Source organism: Oryctolagus cuniculus (genome assembly GCF_964237555.1).
Source record: "Oryctolagus cuniculus chromosome 17 unlocalized genomic scaffold, mOryCun1.1 SUPER_17_unloc_1, whole genome shotgun sequence".
NCBI lineage: Eukaryota > Metazoa > Chordata > Mammalia > Lagomorpha > Leporidae > Oryctolagus > Oryctolagus cuniculus.
Window position 1 is genome coordinate 1831016 of NW_027208202.1, and position 21842 is coordinate 1852857.

The 21842-nt window shown below is 43.4% G+C and overlaps 1 protein-coding gene and 4 pseudogenes across 2 annotated transcripts in view; 1 reads left to right on the top strand and 4 right to left on the bottom strand.

Moving 5' to 3' along the window:
* LOC100355262 (L-lactate dehydrogenase A chain) overlaps positions 1-21842 on the bottom strand; it is a 591718-nt gene that overhangs the window by 148827 nt on the left and 421049 nt on the right. The window lies entirely within an intron of this gene.
* Positions 1665-2348, bottom strand: LOC138843086 (deoxyhypusine hydroxylase pseudogene; annotated as a pseudogene).
* LOC127486248 (protein CDV3 homolog pseudogene) lies at positions 2336-11865 on the bottom strand (annotated as a pseudogene).
* On the bottom strand, positions 6015-18103 carry LOC138847858 (intracellular hyaluronan-binding protein 4 pseudogene; annotated as a pseudogene).
* On the top strand, positions 18101-18810 carry LOC138847859 (protein FAM3D pseudogene; annotated as a pseudogene).

Below are 21842 nucleotides of genomic sequence, written 5' to 3' on the forward strand. Positions count from 1 at the left end.
CAGAGGATCTTTTGTCCTTTCTGTCTCCATGCGAGGTCAGCGCACATGCTCCCCGTCCCTGGACACAGCTTTTGCCCGCGCAGATCCAGAACCCGAAGGCTCTGGGAGGAGTCCCGGCTCCAGCCCATGTCTCCGTCTCTGACTCCTCAGTTCCCTGCCTTCCGCGTCCCTGACGCCCGTGGTTCCTGGTCTAAAACGCACCGCGTCGCGCATCCGTCTGTGGGCGGGTCCGTGACGGTTCTTGGGGCCACAAAGAGGGAACAAAGTGAGAAAAAATATGAAGGATGCAAATGAAAAATCGGGATGAAAGATGCTATCATGAGCATCAGGCAAACTTTAGCGCCAAGATCTAATGCGACACTAGGAAGAATTAAAATGTATGGAAAAACTTCACAACCCCAAATACAGAAACATAGAGGAATGCACTTGAGGCAAGAGAAAGAATGCCATAGAAAGGAGGAAGAGATGAGGATTCATCAACGTGAGATGGAAGAACAAATGAGACCCAAGAGAGGAAAGTTACAGTCATATGGGCTAAATGGGCCCAAGAGAAAGAGACGTGAGAATGGGAGGTGGAGGAGCAATGGACAGCGAAAGTCCCAGAAATTCCCACCTCCAGGTGGTGGTGGCGGCGGCACAGGTGACGAAGCTAACCCTGGAGTTCCGCAGCACCATGAGTGGTTCCGTGATGGGAAGCGGCATGCGCACTGAGCGCTTTGGGCAGGGAGGTGCGGGGCCTGTGGGTGGACAGGGTCCTAGAGGAATGGGGCCTGGAGCTCCAGCAGGATATGGTAGAGGGAGAGAAGAGTATGAAGACCCCAACAGAAAGCCCGATTTTAGACGTGACAGAGAGGCTTTCATTCCATTTGGTTTTGTCTTTTCTTGTTTAGATATCAATCTTTTAAATTCATGGATTTTAGTAAAAAAATCTTCCTTTTTATGGATGTTAGCAATTTATTGACCAAATATTTGTAAATGGTCTGTTTGGGCAGGTAAAATTATTTAATGTAGTGTCTGAAACAGGAGAGTATTTTTCCCCTTTTATTCCCATTTTAATCTTTTTAACTGTATAATGTTCCTGAAGTTATAGCAGTGTATGTGTGCCACTGAATTTCCAAAGTGTCCCAAGTTTTTTCCTGTGCTTCAAATAAATAAAAAATTAGTTATAATATTGACCTTCAACTTTTTCAAGTTTCTATGTACATTAGGCTAAAAGGTTCACTGGTGCTCGTGACCCCACCAGGTCCAGCCAGCGACAGCCTCCGCTCCCCTTTCCCCACCCTGAGGACCGAGTTCGAGGCCTCCCATCCCCGCTGTCCCATTCTGAGGGAAGCCTGAGCCACTGTAGCCCCAACTTCTCAGCAGCTCAGGCACAGCCCCCGGGTCCCCCCACAGGCCTCGTGCCTGGGAACTTTGCGCGGTGGAGCCCTGCGCTAGGCCCTCGGGGGCGCCAGGCGGATGCACAGGTCCCTGATTGGGTGGGGCTATCAGAGCGTCTGCACCCGGGGAGGCGCGGGAGCAGGCAGCAGAACCAGCACCGTCCGGTGGCGGGGCCTGGAACCTCTGGGGGCGGGGCTGGAACCATCAGGGGCGTGTCCTGAGCCTTCCAGGGCGGGACTGGAACCCCTGGAGGCGGGGCTGCAACACCTGGGGGCGGGGCCAGCCTAGGACACGCCCGCCTGCAGTCGCTCCAGCCCGTCCGCATACTGGGAGGCCGCCAGCGCTCCTCTGGAACACGTCCAGGGCCGCCCCGCAGCTCTCCCTCACCGCGCGCTCCGGGTCCGCCGCGTGGGCCCGCAGCACCGCCAGGCAGGCGGGCTGGGCGATGGCGCCCAGGGCCTCGGCGCACTCGTGCCGCACCGTGGGGCTCTCGGCCCGGCGCGCCAGGGCGGCCGCTCGTGCTGCAGCTGGTCCGGCACGTAGTCCACCTCGTGGTGGACAGGGCGCGGCCTCCTCGCCGCCGGCGCTGCGCAGGGCGAACCGGGCGCAATAGTGGTCGAAGAGCGGCCATGCCTCGTCCAGCAGCGCCTCTCGCAGCCCCCACGTCGTGCTCCTCGGCGGGCAGCGCGGGGTCCACCGAGAGGTAGGGCCCGGCCGCAGGCTCCGCGCCGCGCTGCGGCCACTACAGACGCCCACGGCGAGCTGGCCCGTCTTGGCCACTGCGGTCATGGGTCCGTGGAATACGTCTTCAGGAGCTCCAGGACCTTGGGGTCCCCCAGGGCCCCCAGGGCCTCCCTGCAAAGAACGGCCCCAGAGCTCGCGGGGCCGGAAGCTGAGGGCTCATATGATTCACTGCAAGCCTGAGAGCATCTGGGCCTTTGAATGGCACCCGCGGTTTCCGGGAAATGTCAGTGCAGGCTCAGCTCTGCTTTCTACACATCCCTGCTCCTTGTTTACAAAGAAGACATGGACGCTGAAGGAGCTTCCTGCGTTGTCTGGTGTTACAGGGAGCAAGCTTTGGTGCTGAGTGTTTTTAAATGGCTATGAAAGCAAAACTGAATGGTGAGTCTTTTAATTCAGGGATATGCAATTAAGACTGGAATGAGTGTAAGACTATTGGTCTAGGGAGAAACTGGATTTGATGAAGTGGCTCTTTCACGGCCCCATGATCTATTCTTTGGATGTTTTTAAAAAGTGGAAAGGTCATTTTGCTGCATTTCCCCATTCTTGTTTTTAAGGAACAACAGATTCCAAACCCTACAAATGGCTTGTATTGAATTTTACATTTGAATTACAGATTGTTAAATATGAAAAAACACACAAGAACATTAAGCAAAACAAAATGGGTAAACTAACAGTGTAAAAGGTTGTCAAAGGTATGAGACAGCCCAAATTATCTCACAATGTTGGTGAGAGGTTAAAACAGTTCACTCTTGCCGGCGCCGCGGCTCACCAGGCTAATCCTCCGCCTGGGGCACCAGCACACCAGGTTCTAGTCCCCGTCCGGGCGCTGGATTCTGTCCCAGTTGTCCCTCTTCCAGGCCAGCTCTCTGCTATGGCCAGGGAGTACAGTGGAGGATGGCCCAAGTGCTTGGGCCCTGCACCCCATGGGAGACCAGGATAAGCACCTGATTCCTGCCTTCAGATCAGTATGGTGCGCTGGCCGCAGCGTGCCGGCCTCAGCGGCCATTGGAGGGTGAACCAATGGCAAAAGGAAGACCTTTCTCTCTGTCTCCTCTCTCTCACTGTCCACTCTGCCTGTAAATTTTTTTTTTAAAAAAGTAGTTCACTCTTTTTGGAAAAGGATCTGGTAGCTTCCAAAAATGTAAACCCAAACCTTCTGTAAAATCCATCTACCAATTATATTCCCTAGTATGTATTCCAGAGAAAGTTAAAAAAATTACAGAAAGTCTTAGCACAAGTGCACATAGCAGTTTTGTTGATAACAGCCAAAAACTGGAAAGAGTCTAAGTTCTGGGAATATACTAAGGAGTAACAATAAAGTATTTGTAAATGAACATGGAAAAATCTGAAAAATAAGAAAATCAGACAGAAAAAGCTATGTAATATATGACTCCATTTATATGAAACTATACATAAAACTAATCCCTGCTCATAAAAGTAAAAAGTCAAAGCAGTTGTTGGCATTGAGATGAGCAAAGGTAAGGATGCAAGAGAATAATCCAAAGAGAACATGCTGGGATAGTGGTAATCTCCAATATTTTATAAAGAAAAGTAAGAACCAATGACCAAGTGGGGCTTATCCCAGGAATCCAACATTGGTTTAGGATTAAGAAAATGCACAATGTAATTCAACACATTAACAGTACGAACAAGGGAAATTGTATAATAAAAGCCTATGATGAGACCAATAGATGTATCACAATTATATGTACTTATGGATAAATTTAATATGGGAAACATCTGTATACTGAAAAACTAAGACATTGCTGAAAGATATTTCAGGAAAATTAAAAGATTTTATCATGCTCACAGTTTAGAGCCTTGATATTTAGGAATTTCAAATTCTTTTTAAAGTGATTTATAGAGGGGCCAAAGGTGTGGCATAGCTGTAAAGCCACCACCTGCAGTGCTGGCATCCCATGAGGGTGCCGGTTTAAGTCCCGGCTGCTGCACTTCCGATCTAGCTCTCTGCTATGGCCTGGGAAAGCAATGGAAAATGGCCCAAACCTTTGGGCCCCTGCACCCATGTAGGAGACCCGGAAGAAACTCCTGGCTCTGGCTGCCAATTGGGGAGTGAACCAGGAGATGGAAGATCTCTCTCTGCCTCACCTTCTCTCTGTGTAACTCTTTCATATAAATAAAGAAATCTTTAAAAAAAATAAAGTGATCTATAGATTCTAAGCAATACCCAACAAAATCTCATCAATTTCTTTTTAGAAGCTTTATTTCTTTGAAAGGCAGATTTACAGAGGCAGTGAGAGAGCGAGTGAGTGAGAGAGAAATTCCAACTGCTTGTTAGCTCTTTATCCTTCTGGCTTTCTACATGCTTGGCAGTGGACTGCAGGGACAGGAACTGTGTGTCACTGTGTATCTCTGGTGGCCCTTGTGGCATCTTCCTGGTTGTGGTTAGCCTGGCTCCAGTCGGCCTATACACACACCACTGTCATCGCTGGTTCTGGAGTTTCTATAACAATTACTGGAGCACGGCGTGCTTGTGCTGGAGCGGTTTTATTCCATGGGCCTGAAGATTTTTCTATACCACCACTGCCACCTCCATCTTCTTCCCAGTTATCACCTGGATCTTCTCTCATTATCATCTTCTTCCTTTTCACTTATCTGCATCGCCTGAACTTGGAGGCCACTATAATCCACCTCTTTTTGCTCAAACTCTTTCCATTCGTCTTCATCTTTCGTCACGGCCTTGGTGGCAGCCCCGGCGCCCAAGGTGCTGCTGTCTCCCGGCCCAGCCCCCTCACCCACCCCGCCGCCCGCTGCTCTGCTGCTCCTGCCGGGACTGCCCTCCACACCCACGGCACTCGCCACAGGCTGCTCTGCTCTTCCTCCTTCTTCTTGTCCCTTTTGGCGAAGAAGTTGTCCAGGCTCCCCTCCTCCATCTCAGCAGGGGCCATGGCTTCCTTGGCCAGGATGGGTGGGGCCTGCAGCAGGTGCAGCCCTCAGGGCCCTGAGCAAGGGCTCCAGGTTGGGTCTGTGCTCACGGGGCCAGGTGTGGCGCAGCCCCAGCCCTGAGGGGTCCCTGAGGTGTGGGCAGCAGGGTACGTGGCTCCCACTGTGTGCTGAGGAGTGCTGGGTCCAATCATGCAAGTTCAATTCATGCTAACTATCAAAGAAAAATGAAGCATTTTTCATCTTTCAAACTGTGGTTTTCACACTGTAATTTTTCTATCTTAAAATACAAACATACTAATCATTGTGTCACACTTGTCAACAGTGATCAGGACAGTTACATGCTGTATTAGTCTGTAGTCTGGGAACAATAGGTTACACAATATAAGGTAGCCCAGGTGTGTAGTAGATTATATCAGGAAAATTTGTGCAAGCATAATCTATGATGTTCACACAACTACAGAATCACCAAATGATGCACTTTGCAGAATTTCAGTTATTAAGTGAAGAAAGACCATACACACACACACACACACACACACACTACATCTAGGAAAGTAGATGTGAAATGTTTTTATAGTTCACTCACTTTCTATTTTTAAGCACACAAACTTACCAATGTCATGGTGCCACTGTAGTATTAAACTGAAAACTACCTCATGTCCTCATGTGTTTATTTAACTTCTCAAGTTTCAATATATTTAACATGCACACAGATGCTTCAAGAACTTTTTCTTTCTTTTTCGTGTAGTCTATAATGTTTTTTTGGGGGGTGGGGAATACAACTCCATGTTGCAAAATTACACCACAGCCCCTCAAGGCAATCACCAAATCTGTGTTGTTTATTTTATCACCAGAGACTGACGAGTGTCTTGCGTGTTAAAAGTGCTTAACAAATATGAACATGAAAAATTTAAAAGTGTTATTTAGTCTCTCAAGACTTACCATGTTCTTCATTTCACTTGAATTTTCCTACTTTGTTCCACTTTCTTTTGCAGTAGTCAGTCTTCAAAGATACTAGTGCCACTGACAGTCATGAATTTAGTATCACTGAAAACAGAACAAAATCACTTGCCACTCTCTTTAAAACAATTTATGTCTATATATATTTAAATATTTTATTTATTTGAGAGGCAGAGTTACAGTCAGAGAGAGGGAGAGACAGAGAAAAAGGTCTTCAATCTGCTGGTTCACTCCCCAAATGGCCACAATGGCTGGAGCTGGGCTGATACGAAGCCAGGAGCCAGGAGCTTCTTCTGGGTCTACCACATGGGGGCAGGGGCCCAAGCACTTGGGCCTTCTTCCATTACTTTGCTATAGCAGAGAGTTGGATCAGAAGAGGTGCAGCTGGGACATGAACCAGCACCCATATAATGTATAGAGTATCTCCAAAAACCCTATAAAAACCCTAACAACCTTACTGTAGAGGCCACCGATCCAAACCAGCTACATCTGGTGCGGACATTGGTCCAAACTCAAGTGTTTTTTTGTTTGTTTGTTTGTTTTTGTTTTTTTTTTTTGACAGGCAGAATTGACAGTGAGAGACAGAGAGAAAGGTCCTCCCCTGCCATTGGTTCACCCTCCAATGGCCGCCACGGTCGGCACGCTACAGCCGGTGCACTGCGCTGATCCGATGGCAGGAGCCATGGTCTCCCATGGGGTGCAGGGCCCAAGCACTTGGGCCATCCTCCACTGCACTCTCGGGCCACAGCAGAGAGCTGGCCTGGAAGAGGGGCAACCGGGACAGAATCCAGCGCCCCGACCGGGACTAGAACCCAGTGTGCCGGTGCCGCAAGGCGGAGGATTAGCCTAGTGAGCCGCGGCGCCAGCCTCAAACTCAAGTTTGAAATAAAACTCTTGCGCTTGCATCAGCCTCAGCTCCTGGTGTTCTTAATTGGTGGGAATTGGATGTTTCAGGTATAACAAAAACATTTGAGATTTATTGCTGAACTACCTTTATACCACCAAATGATATAAATTAGAATACCATAATCTTTTCTTCTAGATGATAATAGAATATTTTCACCTGTTACAAACCACAGCTGTATGAGTATGTATGCATGTATATATGGTTGTTACTATTCATAGATGACAATATAAAGGCAGCTAAAGATTATCTAGAGGACAAAAAGCCTATTCCATCTGGTAAGCAATCCATATGCATTTAGGTAATTTTTTGTTTACTAGAAATTTATTAGTAGGGCTAGCAATGTCATGGAGCAGATTAAGCCAATGCTTTGCAGTACCACATATTCATGTCCTGGCTGTTCTGCTTCTGAATGAGCTCCTTGAAGATGCACATGGAAAAGAGGCAGAGGGTGGTCCAAATGCTTGGGCCACTGCCACTCAAATGGGAGACCTGGATGGAGTACCTGGCTCCTGGATTTGGAATGGCCCAGCCCTTGCCACAGTGGTTATTTGAAGAATGAAACAGCAGATGAAAGATCTCTTTCTCTGTCCCTTGCCCTGCTTTCTTTGTCATTCTTCCTGTCAGGTAATTAAATAAACCTTTTAAAATATATGAGTATATTAATTTAGTCTCAAATGTGCAGGAGTACTGGTTCCATTAAGGACCTACAAAAATAGTAAGAAAATGCAGTGTGAATCTTGCTGAAATACTAGAGTTTTCCAGGTTGAAACAAATAAAGCCCATGTATTTTTCTCACAAATTAAGAGAAATACAGATGTAAACTGTGATTTTCATTTTTTTCTGTGATTTCACCATATTGAACATGGGTTCCTTAGGTAAAAAAATAATACACTGATTTAAAAAAATCCACTAAGTTGGAGATGAAACACAAGAACTGTGGGTTTTAATCAGAATGTAGTATTTTGGTGAAACTGAAGCCATATAAGTGTATATACACTCTAGTCTTATTTCTGCAGATAACTTTAAGACAATCCCTTAAATTCACTAGGGCTCAGTTAGACACTATTGTCTAATCCTAACTTTTCTGTAAATATAACAAAGAGGAAGATATACAGGAAAAAAAGAAAAGTAAAGTATTATAAATATTTACAAACACACTATTAGGAAATATAATCTTGAATAAGAAATATTTGGTGCTATTTTCAAAGCATTTCAGATAATGCTTAATTCCATGAATTAAGTATGATTAATCAGAAAGTAAAAAATTAAACATCTATGACATCTATGTGATACTACCTAAAACTGAGCTCATTATAGCTGGATAACCATAAACTCTAAAATGCTGACAAATACTAGGAAACAAGTTATAAAAAAGAATACCTCTGGATCTCAATAGCAGTTTTCAGTGAGGTACCTAGTTGATTATTTGCAGTAAATAACAGGAATGTTCAAAATTTCACTTTAACAGGCAGAAAGATGGAAATTCTGTATCCAGATATAAGTGAACAAAAAACCTGATTATAAATACTAAGCAAAGTTGTCAAAAGAGCAGTCCACTGTAAGGGATTATGCAGAACCTGAGATCTTTTGTTTGAGGATGCCCAAGTGTCAGTCAGGGCAGGTCATATTGTCTACTGAACAGATTCTCTAGAGAGAAATCTTGAAAACGGTGCTTCATTTGTGAGTATTGTGGTCCTCACTGAAGTTTTTTTGTCTACCTCCCCAAAGAGCAAATCATTGGCCTTCTGTTGGGATGAAGATGGAGCAATCTTTTGGTTGAATAGGGATATGGAAAGGATCAAGAACTTATAATCCTCAAATCCAAATACTCATAGTACATAGTACCCTTCACAACTTGGGGATCACAAATTCTAAACTATTTTGAGAAATCTGGTTTAGCCTTGCTTTTCTTCCGAGATCAGATGAGATCGGGCATGTTCAGTGTGGTATGGCCATAGACTAGCCTTGCTTTTCTTAGTATCACTGGGAAACCACGTTCCCATTTTCCAAAACTGTTGACATATCTTGACAGCTATTTATCCCTTTCCTGATCACTCTGCTCCATCACAATATGCTTTTTTAAATGTCCTAACACTAATCCCTATAAGTTTAAAGAAATGCACTTATTTAACACATTTAACTGAAAGTTACATTCTTATTATATTTATATTTCATATTTGTTATATCTGAAATATTAATTATATATCGATGTATTATTCTACCAAAGCGAATGAAAATAAATACAGGCTTCTGTCAGAAATTTACCATTTCTTCTTCCAATATCAATAAAAAGACTTATGCATTGAGATTGATTCCTTAAGAGCTTGGATTTCATAGTGAGACCATTTTGCATGAAGTAAATATTCTGATGTATAAACTATATGTTAATACAATTGCCAATACATTCTGAATATAACTTAAATATAACTTTTTATACTCAAATCTTTCATGTAATCTGTTCATTTGTTTCTATCCATTAGCAATGATTAAAAACCTTATTCCTAAATCTAGTTCTGTTAGAATTATCAATGCAGACATTTAAGCCTACAATAAGCAGTAGGTTAAGATTGATGAGTGTATTCAATTTCTAAAATGTCCATTTTTACAGTACTTTTAAGCCTCAGAAAACATTCTTGTTATATTTTATTTTATTATCAAAAGATAAAGATATCATTACTTTTCTAGCCACCATATATAATTGTTCAGTGTTATTAATGTACAATATGTTTTAAAGTATAATTTAAATATTGAGTATATTTAAATTGTATAAAATCTTTAAATTTTAGAGGGCTATTTATGCATAATAATCTATATATGAAATTAATATTTCAATCTCAAAATTTCAAAACATAGTTTAAATTAAATTAATCGCAGAAGGGTTCTGATATGTATACACTAGCTAAGAAAACTTCAGGGGCAAGTATTGTGGCACAGGGAATTCAATAGCTTCCTGAAGAGCCAGAATCCCATATGGGCACTGGTTTCAGTTCTGGCTGCTCCACTTCCAGTCAATCTCCCTGTTCATGGCATGGGAAAGCAGTGGAAGATGGCCCAAGTACTTGAGCCACTGAAACCAACATGAGAGACCCAGATTGACTTCTGGCTCCTGGCATTGGCCTGGCCATGCCTCAGCCATTGAGCTACTTGGGGAGTGAACCAGTGGATGGAAGATCTGTCTCTCTGTCCTCTCTGTGTAACTGCCTTTCAAATAATGAAAGAAATATTTAAAAATATTTTAAAATAACTTTAATTCTATTTACTTTAGCAAGATCATATACTAACACTCCCATCCACTGTTTTACTTCATGGGGTCTCAGCATTACTAATCAAGACCATAACAGTTATGACTTCACATATGTAAAAGTGGCTATTACAGAAGAATAAAAAAATTAACAAGTACTGAAGCAGATGTGGAGGAAAGGAAATATATATAAAATTGTTTGTGGGAATGTAAAATGGAAAACATTCAAGAACCTATGGAAAATCTATACTAAATTCCTATACAATATGAATAAGGCATAGATTTTTTTTTGACAGGCAGAGTGGACAGTGAGAGAGAGAGACAGAGAGAAAGCTCTTCCTTTGCTGTTGGTTCACCCTCCAATGGCCGCCACGGCCAGCGTGCTGTGGCTGGTGCACCACGCTGATCCAAAGGCAGGAGTCAGGTGCTTATCCTGGTTTCCCATGGGGTTCAGGGCCCAAGCACTTGGGCCATCCTCCACTGTACTCCCTGGCCATAGCAGAGAGCTGGCCTGGAAGAGGGGCAACCAGGACAGAATCCAGTGCCCCGACCGGGACTAGAACCTGGTGTGCTGGCGCCGCAAGGCAGAGGATTAGCCTATTGAGCCGCCGCACTGGCCAAGGTATAGATATTTTAACATTTCTATTCAACAGTGTAATGGAACATTGTGCTAAAGAAATCACACACACAAAAGAAAAAAACTCCAGATTGCATACAAAAGAGCAAACGTGACTTGTAACATCTAAGACATATTTGCAAGCAAAAGACATTCTGAGGTATTCACTAAAATCCCTAAGTAAAACTCAGTGATGTTCAGAATATAAAATAAATACATAAGCATCAATCATATTTCTGTAGAGTAGCAATGAATATCATGAAAATATAATTAGCATTAGCATTCAATGTAGCGTCAAAGTGAAAATATTACTAAGAAATTTAAAAAATTGCATTTTATACTAGAAAAGAAAAATACAAGAACACACAATTTTTAAAACAAAGCAGTGATTTCAGTAAGACATTTTAATTTTAATACAGCAAAAAATGTGATTATAATTAGTCATTGGAAATGCAATCAAATCTTGGGAAATATATCAATTCCTATACAGTAAAATGACTGATTCAGCCATAGACAAATGTTGCCAGGAACATGAAGAGCATGGAACCCTCATAAACTTCCAGTGCAGCCACTATGGACAGCAATTCGGCAGTTTCTCAGCTTGTTCTACATGGGACTGTTTATTGCCTCAGTAGTTTATCTCCCAGGTATGCCACTAAAAGATACAAAATCCACACACCAATAAAGGCTCACTGCAGCAATGTTCATGAAAGCCAAATATGAAAGCAACCCAAACACTAATGTGTAAGAAAGCCAGTGTGCAGTATATCTTTTATAATGGCATACTATTTGGCAATACAAATCAATTAAGAAATGAAAGACCACAAAAATAATGAATGTCAAAATATTTTAAGAAAGAGGAAATCAGAAGCAAACTCCACACATTGTAGCATATCCAAAAGAATGGCGGATCTCTGGAGATAGAGTTTAGATTAATGCCTGTCTGGGGATACTGGTGGATGAGGAGTTATTGTAAATAATATGAAGAATTTGGTGATTAATGAACATGCATTCATGTTAGACTGTGCTTATGATCATAGAACTCCAAAAATATGACAAAGCATGGAATACTCACTTGAAACATTATGGCTGGGCAGAGAGACTCCTGACTTTGGGATTCACAGAAGAAACTAAAGACAAACAAATATGACAAGGTTTCACATACTCTGCTCATTTTGGTTCAAAAATATTTAAGACCATAAACAAAGGGGCCCTTACTGTTCAATGGACAATGTTTAGTATGAAAGAACTATCATTTAGGAAATTTTTACACCAAAATTAACATTTAATTCCATATTTCTTATTTGATATTGCAGACAGCTCCCGACACTTCTCCCGTGGTGCAGGCTCCATGCCCCACAGGTGCCGGGAGAGGAGCTGAGCCTCCAGGTCATGGTCCAGAGGGTCACTCCACTCCCGCAGGGTCCCCTGCGCCTGCGTCCTGTCGCAGCCCCCACCTGACTCCATGGAGTTGGAGGCCAGAGAGTTGCTACAAAAGAGGGTGTTGGCCTCGCTGGTGTGGCTCAGCTCCAGCTGGAACAGCAGGTCCAGGAATTCCATATATTGTAATTCATATGCACTTACTTCATTTTTTGTGGGTGAAACAATTTAAAAGATGTACTTAGCATCAATTTAAGATAAAGCACTACCTCTTAAGTACTCCACTAAGTGATTTAATGTACAGTAACACTCTCCAAGTGGGGTTAACTATAAGAGCAACATGTAGGAACAAGGAAAATAACACTACTAATAATAGATAACTTTATGTCAAACTTTCTAACAAAGCAAAAGAGAAAAGACAGTATTACTTTTATTATATGTAGGAATAAATAAGCCAGGTTTGATTGTCATTGCTATTTTCAAGATTCTGTGTCACTAAAATCTATATAGGAAGGTGTCACTAGGAGAGAAACCCTTAGTATTGATGATAATAGATTTTTCAGTACATAATACACAATTACAAACTGTTGTATTAAGCATTGCTCCTGTGTTAAACCATTGTCAATCCTCACAGTTCTGTGAGTTAGGTAAAATTAGGCATCTTGTAAAGGAAGTAACTAAGTACAAGAAGGCCAAGTGATTTGCCTAAACTCAGACAGCCCACCCTTAGCAGATTCTCAATTCGAATCCAGGGATTCTGGCCAGAAGACAGGTTGTAACATGTACAGTAGATTTTACTTTTAAAACTAATTTTAAAAAGTACTTCTTTTAAAAGTAGATTTTTACTTTTAAGGGTTTTAAGTAGGAAGACTATATAAGGGACAGGTATGAGAAAGAATAACATTAGTAACATTTTGGACTTGTTAAGATTTAATTACACAACTGGTTTCCAAAGAGAGATCTCAAGTAGGCAGTATGATATACTAATCTGAAATGAAGGAGGGTTCCTGGGCTAGAGATACAAATTTGGAAATCATTAGTACATACAAGGTAGTAAAAATCATTAGAAAGAATATCAAAGATTGCCCTCTAGAACAATTCTATGTTTAAAAAGAGGGGAATGAGAAAAAACGGACTATGATGAATACACTAGAAAGGCAATAGAAAACTAGATAAATGAGTGACAGTTTTATGTTTATTTCAGAATATTTATGATTAAGGCCAATATTTGTCATTTTCGATTTTTGGATGATAGCCATTTTAACTGGGAAGAGGTGACACCTCATTGTGATTTTTATTTGCATTTTCCTGATGACTAGTGATTCTGAATTTTTTGTCATCTGTTGGCCATTTTTATTTCATCCTTAGAAAAATTCTTGTTCATGCCATTTGTCCATTTTTTGACTGGAGTGTGTTTTGTTACTAAATTTCTTGAGCTTATTATATATTCTGGATGTTAATCCTTTATTGGATGTATATTTTGAAAATATTTTTCCCATTTTGTTGATTACCTCTTCACTTTGTTAATTATTTCATTTTTTGCACAGCAACTTCTTGCTTGATGTAATCACATTTGTCTATTTGTGTTTGTTTTATTACCCATGTTTCTGGGATCTTACCCAAGAATTCTTTGCCTAGGCCAATATATTGTAGACTTTCCTCTATGTTCTTCTCTAGTAATTGTGATGGTTTTGGGTATTAGGTTTAGATGCTTGATCCATTGTGAGTTTGGAGCAAACTGGTTTCAGACTTCAGCATGTGAAATCCAACTTTCCAAATACTATTGTAGAAGAGACTGGATTCAGTTTTAAAATATTATTTATTTATTTAAAAGGCAGAGATACAGAGAGAAAAAGACAGGGAAGTTAGGGGGAAGAGAGAGACAGAGAGAGAGAGAGAAAAGAGAGAGAGAAACAATCTACTGGTTCTCTCCCCAAATGGTTTCTCTGCAATGGCCGGGGCTGGGACAAACCAAAGCCAGCATTGCTGAGGTCCTCCTGAGTCTTTCACATGGGTGTAAGGGCCCAAGGGGAATTAGCACAAAGGTGGATTGGAAGTGGCACAGCTGGGGCTTGAACCAGCACCTATATGGGATGCAGAAACTGCAAGTAGAAGCTTAACCTTCTATGCCACAGTGCCAGCCCTGAAGAGACTGAATTCTACCAAACTTTAAAGGAAGAACTGATCCCCATTCTTACATTATTCAAAACAATTGAAAAGGATAGAATCAATCCAAACTTGTTCTTTGAGACCAGCATTTCCTTAATTACAAAAGCACAAAGATGCAATAAAAAAGAACTACACACTAATATCCCTAGTGGACAAGATGCAAAAATTCTCAATAAAATAGTATCAAATAGAGTCCAGCAATACATCAACAAGATCATCTATCCAAAGTGGAATTGATTTGAGGGATGCAGGGGTGGTTCAACATACACAAATCAATAAATGTGTTATTTAAAATCAACAAAATGAAAGATAAAGCCATATGATTATCTCAATAGATGCAGAGAAACATTTGATGAAATATCACATCTTTTCATGAAAAAACACTTTAAAAATTGCATAGAGAAGAAACATACCATGACACAATCGAAGCAATATATGACTAAACCACAGGCAGCATCATATTGAATGGGGATAAGCTGGGAAGATTTCCACTAAATCTGGAGCCAATGACAACCATTTTCACCATTATTTTCAGTATACTTCTGGAAGCTTTAGCCAGATAAATTAGGTAAGAAAAACAAATCAAAACGATACAAATTGGAAAAAAAAGAAGCACAATTATCCCTGTTTGCAGTTGATATGATCCTTTATATAAACAAACTGAAAGACTCTAATAAAAGACTATTAGAGGAGCCAGCATTGTGGCACAGCAGTTTAATGCCCTGGCCTGAGGCACTGGCATCCCAAATGGATGATGGTTCAAGTCCCAGCTGCTCCTCTTCCAATTCAGCTGTCTGCTATGGGCAGGGAAAGAAAGAAATGGAAGATGGCCCAAGTCCTTAGGTCCCTGCACCCATGTGGGAGACCTGGAAGAGGCCCCTGGCTTCTGGCTTTGGATTGGCATAGCTCCAGCCTTTGTGGCCAATTGAGGAGTGAACCAGTGGATGGAAGACATTTCTCTGTCTCTCCCTCTCACTGTAAATCTACCTCCCAAATAAATTATTACAATCATTTTTAAAAAGAGAAAGAAATAAAAGACACAAAATAGAAAGTTATCCCATGTTCATAGATTGGAAAAATTAATATCATCAAAATGTCCATACAACCCCAAGTAATCGATAAATCCAAAGCAATCCCAATCAAGACACCAAAGATATTCTTCACAATTATAGAAAAAAAAAGATCCTAAAATTCATATGGAAAAATAGAAGACCCCAAATACTTACAGCAATCTTAAATAAAAATGAAGCTTGAGGCATCACAATACCAGATTTCAAGACATACTAGAGGGCTGTTATAATTAAAACAACCTGGTACTGGAACAAAAATACACATGTTGACCAATGAGACAGAATAGAAACCCCAGACATGAACTCACATATTGGCAACCAACTAATATTTGACAAGTGAAATAAAATCACTCCCTAGACAGAAAGATTTTTTTGTTTGTTTGTTTGTTTTTGACAGGCAGAGTGGACAGTGAGAGAGACAGAGAGAAAGGTCATTGGTTCACCCCCCAGTGGCCACTGCAGCTGGTTCACTGGGCCGATCCAAAGCCAGGAGCCAGGTGCTTCTCCTGGTCTCCCATGCGGGTGCAGGGCCCAAGCACTTGGGCCATCCTTCACTGCACTCCTGGGCCACAGCAGAGAGCTGGACTGGAAGAGGAGCAACCGGGACAGAATCCGGCACCCCGACTGGGACTAGAACCTGGGGTGCTGGCACCACAGGCGGAGGATTACCCTATTGAGCCACAGCACAGGCCGACAGAAAGATATTTTGAAAAACAAATGAGGAAGCTATTTTGGAGGAGGGTTTTCTGTTCAGAACAATACTACTGACAGGTTACATAAAATGACACTGAATAAATGACCTCTAATTTTGTAAAAATAAGTATTAACTTGGAGAGAACAAGCTTTGACGGGATCCTGGGATTGGAAATTACTGGAATGAGTTAAGGAGTAAAGGGAAACAATATTTATGACAGCGAGGAAAGGCAGTACTCTCACAGTGCGCATAAGCACTAAGTGTATCACACATACACACACACACACGCACCATGAGGTAGTTTAACTCACCATTAAAATCACCATTTTTTCCACTTTTCTGTCACAGAGTGGTGACCAGTGGCTGCACAACAGCATTTTCAAACCGCTGTCTAGATGGCAACCAGAACTCAGGAGCCCCGGCAGAGTGTAACAGTCACAAGTCAGCAGTGAGTACACTTGGGTTCCAGTTTGTTGGTCTTTGAAAACTAGGCTGTGACCGCTTGAAATGAGTTGGTCAAGTTCTCTGTGGCCCTCTGCACTGCGGGGCACAGCTGGGGGTCCCCACAGCTCGCCCCCGGCCTGACAGGCTGCTTCCCATGCGAGTCCCTCCAGTCTGCACACCTCAACTCCACCCGGAGAGCCTTCGGCAAACACGGCCAGCCCTCCCCTCCCCAGGACAGTGCCGCCTCCCACACCCAGACCAAACAAAGTGCAAGGAATCCAGGCTCCAGAAAAACGACATCTATTGTCCTCAGAGACCGCAAGGCGAGTCTCCTCAGGCCAGGAATGGAAGTCCTGGGGTCGTGGGGGTTGAGAGCCACGTCTCCTGTCACCACTTCAGCTCTGGGCCCACAGTTCTCTGCCCTTCGGATCCTTCTCCTGCCTCCCCTGGGCCGCCTCTGGCTCCACTCCCGGGACAAGCGAGGTTACCAAAATTAATCTGCAGCTGGGACGTGATGTCATTTGCAGCTTTCTGGAAAACATGGGAGTCGTCCTCTTTGTCATCCTTTACCACAGCATCTCTGTATTTTGACTTGTGAATTGCCACTGCTTTGGAAGGGACAGTTGATTCTGGCTTCCGGGTGTTCAACTCGGACTTTGGTCTGGTCTGTTCTTGAAGATTCTTCCACTCATCTAAGGTCACCTCTTGAACTTGAGTTTCTTCTTCTACCTCTGACTCAGGGACTTTGCTTGGGGGTTCCTGCTCCAGAGTCCTGGGACTCCTCCATCACTGCGGTCGGCTCCATGTCACGGGTGTCTTTCCCTGACGCCCAAGTGCGCACTCCATAGCCCATGTTGTCTTCAGTTCTGACTGCTGTTTTATCATTCCCGCCATATCTTTCAAAATCTTGTCTTCCCTCTGGTCGACAGCATCAAAGGCTCTGTTTCGGGGACTGCCCCTGCCTCTGCCTCGCATGCCCCCTCTCGGGCCTCCACGCCCTGGAAGAGGCCTCTCACGATCAAAGCTGTCCACTGGTTTTCATCTGTAAACGTCTCAGCTGTGCAGTCCACCTGCCTCTCGGTCTCATAGGGGCGGGATTCCCTGTAGGGTCTCCGCTCTGCTCCATCAAGCGTCACCCCTGCGCTGGCTGTCAGTCGGTCCTTGCTGCTCCCCTCTTCTGGGAGTTCGTTTCTGGGCAAGTGGCTGGCGGGCCGCCGCCGGGGCTGTCGGGCTGCTGAGCGCGGGGCCAGGAGGCTCTTGCGCTCCTTCTGGGACTCCCGCCTCGCGCCAGGTCTGTGGCCAAGGCCGCGGCTGGGCTCTGGCCCCCACGGCCACCGGCTCCAGCCACGGCCGCCGCAGCCCCCTCGTCGCGCCTCTTGTGCTGCAGCTGCTGCTGGCACTGGCGCTCGGCCTTGAGCAGGATGTCGAAGGGGTCCGACTCGTCGTCCAGCGGCAGATGGAAGCGGTTGGCCACGACGCAGCCGAAACTCTCCTGCATCGCGGCGGCGGCGGCCACGGGGCTCCCCAGAGCGCCCTTGATGCCACCGCGGCCGCCTGTGGGCCCGCCGCGGGCAGCCCACGTGATCCAATTTCAGGAAGACCCATCCTGACCCGAAGCTGCTCCTCGGCTGCACAGGATGAGTCTCAGGTCTGCACGCCTCCAGGCGTTCACTTTTGTCCTGGTCACCACGCTGTTCTTTGTGCGCAGCTACATCAGCTTCAAACATTCAGGGCATCCATCTGCCGTGCTGGATGGGCTTGGCCACCAAGGAGAACCAGGTGGCGAAGACCAAGTGTGGCCTCAGCAAGCCCTGCCTGGCCAACTTCTTTGCGTTTTGATCTCCAGCGGGCTGCCAATGCCGTGGGCCCCTCCATGTGCTTTGAAAACCACATTATCATGAGTCCAGTGAAAAACAACGTGGGCAGAGGCCTGAACATTACCCTGGTGAACGGGACCATGGGACTGGTGCCGAGACACAACTCCTTCGACATGTACTGGAGACACCAAGACTCCAGTGCGATTCCTTAAAGAAGTTCCAATGGGCACATTGGTGCTGGTGGCCTCCTACGATGACCCAGGGACCAAGATGAATGACGACATCAGGAAGCTCCTCTCTGACCTCGGCAGCTCCTATGCCACACAGCTGGGCTTCTGCAATAGCTGGGTGTTCCTGGGGGCCGAGAACTCAAGAGCAAAAGACCCTTTGAGGAATACCTGAAGAACAACCCAGACACAAATATGAGGGCTGGCCAGAGCTGCTGGAGATGGAAGGCTGTGAGCCCAACAACCTGTTCTAGGATGGCCGCAGCTCACCCAGGCCCAGGGCTCTGGGAAGCTCCTGCCCGACTCAGGGGGCAGAGGCCCAGCAGGGCCAAGGAGGAGGCAGCACCGGTACAGAGAGCGCCGCACCTCGCTGCCCTTGGTCAGAAACCAAACCTGCCCAGCACCCCGAGAGCTCCTACCTGGGAGCTGCACAGATTCTGGCAGCTGCCATGTGAGGGTGGCACCGGCGTGCTGCATCCAGGGCCAGCTGCCGGCCCACCCTGAGGGAGGACTGACCACCCACACCCGAGCAGAATTAAAGTTGTTGTTACTGATTCGGAAAAAAAGTACTGAGTGACAACCATACATGATCTGATTATCCTTTATCTGTGTTTTCTAATCCTTAAATAATAATTGTGAATTATATTTGCAACACTTCACAGTTTTTAAACTGTGAAATGGGCCGGCACTGTGGCTCACTAGGCTAATCCTCCGCCTGTGGGGCCGGCACCTCGGGTTCTAAACCCGGTTGGGGTGCCGGATTCTGTCCCGGTTGCTCCTCTTCCAGTCCAGCTCTCTGGTGTGGGCCAGGAAGGCAGTGGAGGATGGCCCAAGTGCTTGGGCCCTGCACCCACATGGGAGACCAGGAGAAGCACCTGGCTCCTGGCTTCGGATCGGCCCAGTGCGCTGGCCGTAGCGGCCACTTGGGCAGTGACCTAATGGAGGGAAGACCTTTATCTCTGTCTTTCTCTCTCTCACTGTCTAACTCTGCCTGTCAAAAATAAATAAATAAAATAAAATAAACTGTGAAATGAATATGTAGCACTAAAAGGCAGACCAAGGCACTGAAGGATACATTCCTAAAGTTAGAGAATAAAAGGACCTCTTGACAATTCCCAAATATGTATTAAGTGTACTAGTTGTCATTTTGTTTAGACTTCTAATACCACACAAAGATTGAAAAATCTCAAAGGCTTGGTACACATCATCTAATTCTATCCTAGTCAAAGATAAAAGATCTTAATCATATTAAATTTTTAATTGTTTTAAAAAAGGAAATGTAGAAAGTAATCTTATTATATATGTAAAGCTTTGAAGCTTTATTTGAGCTCCCTCTTGAGAAACGTGGTGTGGCACACATTGTTGTCTCTAAAATGGGTAGTGACACACATGCACGGTGTTCTGAGCAGGAAGAGTCACTGCATTAGCAGTCCTTTTGGGCCAAATCCAGCTCCTTGCTATCTTTGTATTTCGTTGGAATACAACCACACCTGTTTACTTACAGTCTATACATATTTTAGGCAACAACAGAGATATTATGGTTCATAAACCATAAAGTATTTACTTTATGACTATTTATGAAAAGGTTTGCCAGTGCTATGCTTAGATCAAAGATCCTTTGATATGTTTTAATAGGTTTTATCCATCATTCAGAAATGTTTAGAGAGTATGTAACATTGTATGCAATTCCTCAACAATAGTCAACTAATTTGAGTGTTTATCATTTGAGCATTAATGCACTGGGAGGAAAATCCAAAAATCTCATGATTAGTCATTTTTTAGAAACAGATCAGAAAGCCAGAGTAGCATGGGGCTTTTCTTTGCACATCAAAAGATATCTCAAATATTATTAACTAAATTTACTAAGTTGTGTCATCAAACCAAAGGCTTTAAATATATTGAAATGGTCTAATAATCAGTATAATATAGATCTATCCTCATTTTGAAAATGGATGCATACCACATTATTCTATATGTATTATAATTTATTAATTTATTTATTGGCTATTAGACTATTTTCCAACTTTATGATATAGCATCATTAACAATGTCCTTAAAGTTCTGAGGTATACCTTTAATATATGTATGAAATATTTCAACCAATGTAGGCTATTAATATTACATATATTATCTCATTATGTTATATATAATATATTACATGTGTCCTTACATAGATGTGCATATTAATGTATAGTATTTCTTGTTTTCTGTGGGATATAATTCCTGGGAAGTAGTTACAAAATATTTTTTTACAAAAGAGAAGAATCAGAAGCCAACCCCCACACATTGTAACATATCCAAAAAAAAGAAATGGCCAACTCTGGAGACAGAGTTTAGGTTAAAGGCAGTCTGGGGTTAATGGTGGATGAGGAGTTACTGTAAATAATAATTTAGAGATTAATAAAAATGTGTTTATATTAGACTGTGCTTATGGTTATAGAGCTCCAAAAATATGACAGGCATGGAATACTCACTTGAAATATTATGGCTGGGCAGAGAGGCTCCTGACTTTGGGCTTCACAGAAGAAAGTGAAGACAAACAAATAAGACAAGGTTGCACATATTTTGCTTAATTTGGTTCAAAAATACTTAAGACCCTAAACACAAGGGGTCTTACAATTCAATGGGGCAATATTCAGTATGAAAGAATTACACATATTTAAGAAATTTTTGCACCTAAATTAACATTTAATTCCATATTCCATATTTGATATTGCCTAATTCAAATTAATTCCAAATACACTTAAAGAAATACTTCATTTGTATTATGTGAAACAATTTAAAAGATGTATTTAGCATCAACTTAAGGTAAAGTACTACCTCCTTTTTTTTTAAGGTCTTCCTTCCATTTGTTCACCCCCCAAATGGCCGCTACGGCCAGCGTGCTGCGGCAATCTAAAGCCAGGAGCCAGGTGTTTCCTCCTGGTCTCCCATGTGGATGCAGGGCCCAAGGATCTGGGCCATCCTCCACTGCCTCCCGGGCCACAACAGAGAACTGGACTGGAAGAGGAGCAACCAGAACAGAACTGGTGCCCAACCAGGACTAGAACCCAGAGTACCGGTGCTGCAGGTGGAGAATTAGCCTACTGAGCCATGGTGCTGGCCAAAGTACTACCTCCTAATCGCTCCACTTAGCATAATAAAACACCAATTCTGTTAGTTCCAGATTATGTTAGTCTTAATAAACTACTTCCAAAGACAATAATATTAGACGTGAAACTAATTTAAATGTTTTAACACTCCTTAAACTTATACACCAAGTAAGATACTGTTTGGAGTTTGTTTC